General features: G+C 43.6%; 1 non-coding gene across 1 annotated transcript; it reads right to left on the reverse strand.

Moving 5' to 3' along the window:
• Positions 1-2,113: 2,113 nt before the first annotated feature.
• LOC147145344 (U2 spliceosomal RNA) lies at positions 2,114-2,302 on the reverse strand. Its single transcript, XR_015087654.1, has one exon. It is a non-coding gene; the product is annotated as a U2 spliceosomal RNA (small nuclear RNA).
• Between the last annotated feature and the right edge of the window lie 8,268 nt (positions 2,303-10,570).

Here is a 10,570-nt window from a genome sequence, read left to right on the forward strand (position 1 = left end):
CTCTCTTTCTCTCTTTCTCTCTTTCTCTCTCTCTCTCTCTCTCTCTCTCTCTCTCTCTATCTATCTAAAGAACAACTAATGATTTTGCTTCGAGATGACGTATGTGCTTGTGGCATGAGTTTGCGTGAGTCGATTTGATGTGTGTGTGCGTGCGTGCACATACAGGAATATACACTCACGTACACGTGCCTCAGCCGTGCGCGCGTGTGCAAGTGAAAACGCGCGCTCATATTGGAAAATAAAAAGCTGTATTGTGATTGACAAGAAACGTACGTGCGTGCGTGCGTGCGCGAGCGCTTGTGTGCGTGCGTGCGTGTTTGTGAGATGAATGGGACAGTTATGACAAAGAGTGTTTTAGTAAAGTAAGAGTACTTATCAAATGTTCTTGTGTGGATATGAATGTGTGCGCGTGCATGTGCGTGCGTGCACATGCACGGACGTTCACACGCATGCGCACTCAAGACTTTCAGGTTGTGTACGTGTGTCTGCTTACATCAGCCCACAGACTTATACTGTGCAGTGAGAGTTTATGAGTCCCATTCTAAATCATGATTTTTGATGCATTGTAAACCTGATGTGTTTTCGTGCATTTTTCAATGATTACCGAATGAAACTATTGTGTGACGAGTGCACTACGCAGCCAAAGTATAAAATTAGTGTTGAGAGTGTGAACAGCCCTAATCCTCCAGGTGGCGCCAAGATAAGAACCTTCTGATTATGCTGGGGTCATCCCAGTAGCGTTTCTGCTTCCGGGGTGACATTGGCTGCCATTTGCTAAATTTTGCTTTGCCTTTTGCTGTGCCTTTTCAGACGTGTGTAAGTACACGCACATACGTTCACACGCGCCAGCCGTGCACGTGAGTGCAAAGGAATACGTGCGGTTGTGCTGGAGCTTAGAGGAATTTCACTTTAGGGGTTTGGCGGATGTCTTAACTACTTCATTATTTGTACCAAATTCAAATGATGTGTAGAGAGAGCGAGAGGGAACCAAATGAACATTAGAATTTATTAACAATTGACTATTAATGACAAACAATTGGTTATTAATGAGTTGAGCCCCCGAATTAGTTAAATAATAAAATGTTCTGGCCAACGTTGCCGCGGTTACTGGAGGTTCTCCGCCGGCGAGTGAGCGAGTGCAACTGCTGCCGAACGTCGGGGAGGAGCTCCGCTGTCGGGGGCGGCCGACCGTTGTGACGACGGTGGACTCCGAAGACGCTGCCCAATCCAGCCGAGGCTCACAGCCTGCGCCTGCAGACGTGAAGACGTGCAGTGAGAACTTTAACAAAACGCACTTGTTGACTGAATGGTTCAGGGAATTTTGAAGGAAAAGAAAGCCAAAAATATTTTTTTAATTATATCAACTACAACCACGGCAAAGAGACTGTTGACCACCTGGACTAGTTGTCAGAGTTTGTTGTGATTAGATAGGATGGATAGATAGATAGATAGAAACTATATATGTATGGATTTGTCTGGTGCCACTGAACATTTGGAAAGTGAGAAAATATTCAGAAATGATTGTGTCCATTTTTTGGTCAAAATACCGCAAGAAGCAGAAGGGTTGAATAGTATCGTTCAGTCAGTACATTACCTAAACCATTAGGAATGAGGTAAAATGAATCTGCAAAAACATTCCCATCATGCCTTGCTTCACTTCACCAAGAATTCAAAGCGGGAATTGTCCCAGCCCCCATGCTTCACTTCCTGTTTGTGTGGTCAGAAACATAATTTTATGCTGCTGACATCGAGTGGTGTAACAGCATTTTAATGAAATTTGAAGTATGACAAATATCCTTGTTTACTTTAGCTCTTTTTGGAGTAGCGTGGGCAGAGCAAGACAGTGTTTTCTTATGGTGGGAAACAAAGGTCTTTCTTGATAAAACTATGACTTTGTATTCTTTTTCCTATCTTGAAAGGGAAAAAGATTCAAATGAAATACTAAACTATATCCTTCTGAAGTGATATTGCAAACTTTCAACATCAGAAGTCTTGCCTTTACTTCTTAGGATACTGCAACATGGGGCATTGGTAATTATGAGTATTGGCTGCAATGACCGAAACACCACAGTGAAACGTCAGACCAAGTCTAATGCTAGTTGTTAACCAGCAGAGGGGGTGCACCATTCCTGGAGGTACTGCAATACCAGGTCGATGCGTGGAGTGGACGGAGCAAGCCCCTTCTCCAATCCCCCAGTTCCAAAAATCAATTTAATATATGGTCCCCAGATAGGAGACGTATCAGATATTAAACTGATAAGAACAGATTTTTTTTCTTTTGAACAAGTTTTATTGTTACAATGGACAAATGTTAGTCACATCTCTCCAATATGGAGCATAGCCCCATTCACAAAACAACATGTTCAGACAATATGCTTGTTAGCTTAAAAATCATCATGTTAACCTTAAGACAAGGTAAACTACGCATAAAATACTAAAATTTAAAAGACAGATTAGATAGAACATATCGAGCCTGTTGTACAGAAGCGTAGTGTCCTTAGTAATTGGGACCTCATCCTACCCTTTCAAACAGCATTCCTCCGGTCCTCTCAGGGCGCCCATAGGAGTTCCTCACCCCTCTTGTTCCTTTTCAGCAGTCTCTCCCGGTGAACCAGACCGTCGCTGCCAAGACCTTTTATGTGTAGCTTCGGTTCCCTCCTCCGGGTGGGCACAGACGACTCTTCTTGGTGACTGCGTCCTTGGCCTTCCGCCAGCAGCTGTCAGGGTAGCTGCGGCCATTCGGAGCACTGTCACAGGGGGGGTCTGTCTGTGCCTCCTTACCAGCAAGTTTCTGGAGGTCCAGATGGCGTCTTTGATGGCGGCGAGGGTGAGCCACTGCTTTTCAAAGTGTTCTTTAGTGTTTTCCAACTGGCTCACCCCATAGAGCACAAACTGTGCGTTTAATACCTCCCTTGCTGGCAAGTCCGGGAATTGTAGGTGGCCGGCTGTCGCCCACAGGTCTACAGCAGCACTGCACTCCCAGAGGAGGTGCCTCACCGACTCGTGGGCGCCACAACCAGGTCGGGGGCAATTTGAAGACGCTGACATTCCTCGGGAGTGCATAATGGATCACCGGGAGAATTTCATGGGTCACCATCCATGACAGGTCCCGAAGTCTGTTTGAGAGGGCAGGATGGTTGACATTGCGCCAAACCGTTGTGGGCTCACCAAATGCGAGGCCGGGAACTGGACTCACTGCTTCCCGCTTCTGCACAACAGAGATAAGAGATCTGTGATTTTTTAAAACATGACACTCTTCTTTTTCCAACTCAAACTTTCTTTAAAAATTCCTGATAAAAGAATAAAATGGTGGCAGATTAAAAGACACAGGGATTTTATGATCAGTCGGTATTAATTTTAGTTTCCGGAGGTATGAACCCATCCAGAAACGTGTCATTGCTTGGCTCTTCTGGGCACTTGATGGTTCAAGCGCATTTCTCAGGTGCAGGGCTACATATTGGCTCCCCAAGAAGAGATGGAGGTCCGGCACTCCTTTTCCTCCATTTTCCTTGGTTTTCTTCATGGTGTCTCTTTTCAGTCTCTCCCACTTGGAGCCCCAGATAAAATGAAAGAAGGCGCGGTCCAAATCTAAAAGCACATTTCTTGTTGGGGTAAAAACAGAACTGGTCAATAAAAGCAAGGGTAGAATAACAGCTTTTATAATTAAAACTTTCCCCTCTATAGTCAGGTCTCTCAGCCCCCAAAAACCAAGTCTTTTTCTCACTTTCCCTATCACGTCACCCCAGTTTGTTTCCCCGCCCCCATCTTTGCCAAATTTGATCCCAAGTATTCTCTGGTCCGTTTGTATCAGTGTCAGGGGTAGTCCTGTCTTTTCTGTCGCGGTCCACGGTCCATAAAATTGTGCTTGGGTCTTAGCTCTATTGAGTTTTGACCCAGAGGCCCTTCCGTACCAGTCAGTCAAGTCCAAGGCCCTTGTCACAGATAAAAGATCTGAACACAGGATGTTAAAATCGTCCATGTACAAGATGCACTTTGTTGTAAGTCCTCCGCCCCCAGGGATACTCACCCCCTTAATCATTTTGTCCCGTCTCAAAATCTGTGCCAGTGGTTCTATGCATAAAACATAGAGGAGAGCAGATAAGGGACAGCCTTGACGCACACCTGAGTTAATCTGGACTGCTTTTGTCAAATTCCCATTGACCATGAATTTGCTGCTAATGTTCTGATACAGCAGTTCCACCCACCCTATAAACCTTTTGGGAAGACCCAATTTTTTCCAATAGCCTAAAGAGGTATTGATGTGAAACTCGGTCGAAGGCCTTCTCAAAGTCCAAGTTTACGATTTCTAACCGCATATTTCTTTCTCTCGTGTAGCAAATTGTGTCACGGATCAACGTGAGGCTGTCTGTGATCTTCCTACTCGCTATGGCACAGGTTTGATCAGGGTCGATCAATTCGTCCAGTAAGACAGACAAACGCATAGCTAAAAGTTTATGAAAAAGTTTGCAATTGAACTTGAGAAATCCTCCTGGAGAAATCCAACCTGGACAAAATGGACGAGCACTGTTGGCACATCTCACATTTATAGGACAGGATTTTAACCTTTTAAATATTTATGGGTCTAATGATAAACATGATAGGTATGAACTTTTAGAAAACCTGCAGCCCCACATGCTAGGTCGTGTACCATTAATTATGGGAGGGGATTTTAATTGTGTTTTAAATGTAAGGGATAGAAAGGGAGCTGGGGAGGATTTTAAAGTGGACAAAACATCTGTTTTACTGAAAGACATGTGTCGGGTTTTTAAATTAGACGATTGTTTTAAAACCATGCATCCAAGAGAGGAGGGCTTCACGTGGTTCAGTAGTGATAGCACCAGAGCCTCTCGCATAGACTACATATTTACACATGATTGGCCACCGACGGATGCTAGATTAACGCCTGTTTTCTTCTCAGACCACCTAGTACTGTCATGTACTCTTTCACCGCCTTCTGGTGTCACTATTGGAGGAGGACTGTGGAAGATGAACTGCTCCCTGCTGGAGGATGAGGCCTTGGTTGCTAAATACAGGGAGCAGTACAAGGACTGGCAAACACTTCAAGATTTGTACGAATCGAGGGCACAGTGGTGGGAAATGATAAAGCTAAGAACTCAGAGCTTTTTTAAAAAAGCAGGTAAGGAAAAAAGGAAGGAAGGAAATGAAACACATGCTGGGCCTGCAAAAGAGACTACAAAGGTATTTCAATTTATCACAAAATGGCATTAATTTTAATGAGGAAATTAAACAGGTCAAAAAGGAATTGAGACTTCTAGCAGATATCAAAAGTAGAGGTGTAATATTAAGGAGCAAAGAAAAAGAAATAGAGGAAGGAGGAAAATGTAACAGGTATTTCTTCAAAAAAAATTATCAGCAAGGGCCCCCACCCTTGCTGATAATTTTTTCAGCTGCAAAAAGGAAATGGCGCGATAACAGAAATTAGCAGTGAAATAAACGAGGAAGTCGAAACTTATTACCAGAGACTGTATGACAAGAAAGACACTCAATTAGAGACAATGTCAGAAGTATTACATTTCATTGAGAAAACCGTGACCGACAAAGTGTTATTAACTCAAGATTTTACCCGAGAGGAAATAAATAAATGTGTAAGACAATTCAAAAAAAGCAAAGTCTCCAGGAGAGGACGGCCTCTGCCTTGAGTTCTATTTGACCTTTTGGGACTTGTTGGCACCAGATTTAATCACTGTTTTTAATGAGTTGGACAAAACAAATTGAAAGTCATCAGGAAAATTCAAATCTCCCTCCAAAACCTGTCATTGGAGTAGAGGAAACAGGTGAGGAGGGGGAGGGGCATGTATTGGCTCCACAGCTTAATGGAAATGAAGGCAACAAACAAATTGAAAGTCATCAGGAAAATTCAAATCTCCCTCCAAAACCTGTCATTGGAGTAGAGGAAACAGGTGAGGAGGGGGAGGGGCATGTATTGGCTCCACCAACAGGGAGCTCAGAAGAAAGTGGCATGTTGCAAGACCCGTCCACAAGCGAATCAAGTGAAGCCATCTTACAGCAGACTGACAGTGAGGACACTCAGATCCCTTGTGCACAAAAATCCAAAAGGCTAGCATCTGAAAGGTCTTCTGAGTCCCCTTTGACTTTAAAGAAGGGGGGAAAGCTTTGGGGCTCAGACAGTGAGGTGGATGAGCCCAGAGTTTTCCCCTGCAGCACACCAAATGAGCTCTCCTTTTTAAATATTAAATTGCAATCAACGCCCAAAAGTCACAATACCATGAATTTAAGGTTGCGTGAGAAACCATCACCAAAGGTTTCTCGGAGAAATGATCATGTACCCAACTCTCCTGCCGTACAAATGAAGAAGGAACTGCAGTCTCGAGAAATAACTTAACGGACGGTTTTAATACTCCCTTTTGTGTTTCAATTTTAAATCATACCTGTAACTCTCACCTTCTCAACTATAAATGTTAGAAGTGTGAAATCAAGGATTAGAGCCCAGAACGTCTTGTCCTTTTTAAAAACTATTAAGTCTGATATGTTTTTAATCCAAGAATGTGGTCTACCTTTTTTAAGAAATTACAAAAAGTGGGAGGAAATGTGGCCTCACCCATTATGGGGTGGCTCAAATGAAAATCTGAATGACGTGGTGGCCATTTTAATAAACAATTCCCAAATTGAGGTTAAAGGGAGCATGGTGGTGGAAAATGGACGAGCACTGTTAGCACATCTAACATTTATAGGACAGGATTTTAACCTTTTAAATATTTATGGGTCTAATGATAAACATGATAGGTATGAACTTTTAGAAAACCTGCAGCCCCACATGCTAGGTCGTGTACCATTAATTTCTCCTGAAGAAATCCAACCTAGACATCCCCAGGGCCTCTCCACCAAAGTCCTTAAAGATGACACATACACTGCGGGGCCTCCGCATGCCGGCATAAGTAGCCGACATGGTGGGAGGACCACAAAGTAAAAGGAAACAATATACAACTTACCGTCAGCACTCAACCTAAAAGGAAAGTAATTTTCAACACAGAATGTTAGGACAATATATCCCCCTGTAGACTAACTCTTTGCCACAACAGGCATAGAACCCACAACCAAAGGAGGTGATCGCAGACTTAGCTAAAAGGCCGAAAAGTGATAATTACATATCGGCACACGGGTCCACTTCATTCCCGACCGGATGAGCTACAGTGACGGTGACAAACGTCAAATAGCTATAACAAACACATTTACAGCCCAAACAACAACTACACGCATTTTAGGTAATGACAAGTGCAACTGTGTTGTTTTTGCCCGCCTGCAAATGAAACGAAAGCTGAGCAATTGCTGGGTACTTTGGGTTATGTGGCCCAAAGTGTCCAATAGCAAAGCAGCAATACACGTGTCGTGGACATCTCTGGTGGACACTAATTTTGCTTGCGCTGAACCCAATGATAAGTTTAGGGCTGCACGATAAATCGAAATTTAATCGACGTCGAGGTTTGACCAAGCGCAATACAGTGTCATTTTATATTCAAAAATGTATTTTTTTCCTCCCCTTTGGTGTTTGAGTGATAGACGTATTAGCCAACCAGAATTGTCGATGCTCGGGTTTGAATGGTACTGGCCAATCGATGGGGTCATTATTGAAGCAAAACCATTTACAAATGCGCATTTCAATCCACAAATGTGTAAAAAAAAATCGTATCCGTAAACACAGTCACAAATGCGTAACATGAAGCCACAAATGCCTATTGAGCATCCACAAATGCGTATTGAGAGTTTACCAGAGCTGGGCATTTGACCATTTTTTGTCTGTCCGGCCACGACTCTCCACCCTTGACTTGGGTACTCTTCCGGCCGCAACCCCCCGGCCATATTCATAAACATTGTCGGCCCCGGCCCCGTTCCGCCCTCCAACCAAAAAAAAATTTTAAAAAAGCATCCATGATCTATCTATCTATCTCTCTCTCTCTCTCTCTCTCTCTCTATCTATCTATCTATCTATCTATCTATCTATCTATCTATCTATCTATCTATCTATCTATCTATCTATCTATCTATCTATCTATCTATCTATCTATCTATCTATCTATCTATCTATCTATCTATCTATCTATCTATCTATCTATCTATCTATCTATCTATCTAATCTATCGAATTGTCCAGCACATGTTCAACCTGAGCCTGAAGCTGGGCAGGGTCCCCCAGCTATGGAAAACATCCCGCCTGGTCCCGGTGCCAAAGACCCCCCACCCGAAGGAGCTCAACAGCTTCAGACCAGTGGCGCTGACGTCTCACCTGATGAAGACCCTGGAGAGACTGGTCCTTGTCCACCTGCGACCCCTGGTGAGCTCCTCAATGGACCCACTCCAGTTCGCATACCAGCCTGGCATCAGTGTGGATGATGCCATCATCTACCTCCTCCACACTTCACTCTCCCGCCTGGAGAAGGCGGGGAGCACTGTGAGGATCATGTTCTTTGATTTCTCCAGTGCTTTCAACACCATCCAGCCCACCCTACTGGGAGACAAGCTGGAGCGGGCGGGGGTGGCGCACCACCTCACCACATGGATCCAGGACTACCTCACAAACCGGCCACAGTATGTGAGGACACAGGACTGTGTGTCTGACGTGCTCCTCTGCAGCACGGGGGCCCCACAGGGAACTGTCTTGGCTCCCTTCCTGTTCACCCTCTACACCTCGGACTTCAACTACAACACCCCTTCCTGTCACCTGCAGAAGTTCTCTGACGACTCTGCGATTGTCGGCCTCATCACAGGCGGAGATGATCGGGAGTACAGAGAACTTACTCAGGGTTTTGTGGACTGGTGCCAGCAGAACCGCCTCCTGATCAATGCGGGGAAATCCAAAGAAATGGTCAATCAATCAATCAATCACATTTTATTTATATAGCACTTTTCATACATAAAAATGCAACTCAAAGTGCTTTAAAACATTCAAAGCAAAACATAGAATTATCTTCAATCAAAAGAAAAGATAAATTATTTAAAAGTTGTTGAAAGCCAAACTAAAAAGGTGTGTCTTGAGCTTCCTCTTAAAAATATCAACAGTCTCTGCAGACCTGACATCCTCTGGCAGGCTATTCCAAAGGTGAGGACCAAAATGGCTGAATGCAGCCTCGCCATGCATTTTGGTCCTCACCCTTGGAATAAATAAAAGGCCGGCGCCAGAGGACCTCAGGATCCGCGAGGGCTGGTATGATAAAAGCAAATCAGATAAATAAGATGGCCCAAGACCATTAACACATTTATAAACTAATAAAAGTACTTTAAAATCGATCCTGAAACACACAGGGAGCCAATGCAGCAATTTCAAAACTGGCGTAATGTGCTCCCGCCCTCTGGTTCTCGTCAGCACCCGAGCGGCTGAATTCTGCAGTAGTTGCAGTGGTGAAATGCTCTTTTTCGGGAGGCCAGAGAGCAGGGCATTACAGTAATCTAAACGACAGGAAATAAAGGCATGCATCAGCACTTCCGTGTTAGCCTGAGAGAGAAACGGGCGGACTCTGGCGATATTCTTAAGGTGATAAAAACCAATCTTGGTTACATTTTTAATATGAGGAATAAAACTGAGCTCAGAGTCAAAAATGACGCCAAGGTTCTTCACACAGTGTGAGGGATTAAAAATGTGTAGTTTTGGTAAAAGCTTCTCTCTCTGACCTTCGGGACCGATAACTAAAACCTCAGTCTTGTCCTCATTGAGCTGTAGGAAATTATCTGCCATCCATGACTTGATATCTAAAATGCAATTTAAAAGGGTATCAATGGGTCCTGTGTCATCAGGAGACACGGCAATATACAGCTGCGTGTCATCAGCATAGCTGTGAAAGCTGATGCCGTGTCCCCTGATGACATCCCCGAGGGGAAGCATATAAAGATTAAAAAGTAAGGGGCCTAAAATCGAACCTTGAGGAACCCCACATTTGATTTCATGAGTTTTAGAGGAACAAGTATCCATACTTACAAAGAAATATCGGTCTGTGAGATAGGAATAAAACCAGTCAAAAACAGTACCAGAGATGCCCACTAGATTTTTAAGTCTATTTAATAAAATTTGGTGATCTACTGTATCAAAAGCAGCGCTTAGATCCAGTAGCACCAAGACTGTGAGTTTTCTCACGTCTGCAGTGCACCTAATATCATTTAAGATCCTTAAAAGAGCAGTCTCCGTACTGTGGTTCATCCTAAAACCAGATTGATATTTCTCAAAAATATTATTTGTATTTAAAAAATGATTCAACTGGATGAAAACCAGTTTTTCTAAAATCTTACTTAAAAACGGTAAGTTGGATACGGGTCTGTAGTTATTAAAAACGCTCGGGTCAGAACCGCTCTTCTTCAGAAGGGGCTTCACCACCGCCGTTTTAAAGGCAGCGGGGAAGACGCCTGTCTGAAGAGAGCAATTGACTATATTTAAAATTTGTTCTTCAAAAAATCCATAAAATGTCTTAAAAAGAAATGTGGGAATTGGATCCAAAAGGCAGGTTGTTGGGTTTACCTGGGAGAAAACTCGAACAAGTGTCCTTGCATCAACCAGGGCAAAACTTTCCAGTGTTTCCTCATGTAAATATGATTGTCCGGGTTTA

Source organism: Filicampus tigris, chromosome 7, assembly GCF_054856515.1.
Source record: "Filicampus tigris isolate MCC_2025a chromosome 7, RoL_Ftig_1.0, whole genome shotgun sequence".
NCBI classification, from domain to species: Eukaryota; Metazoa; Chordata; class Actinopteri; order Syngnathiformes; family Syngnathidae; genus Filicampus; species Filicampus tigris.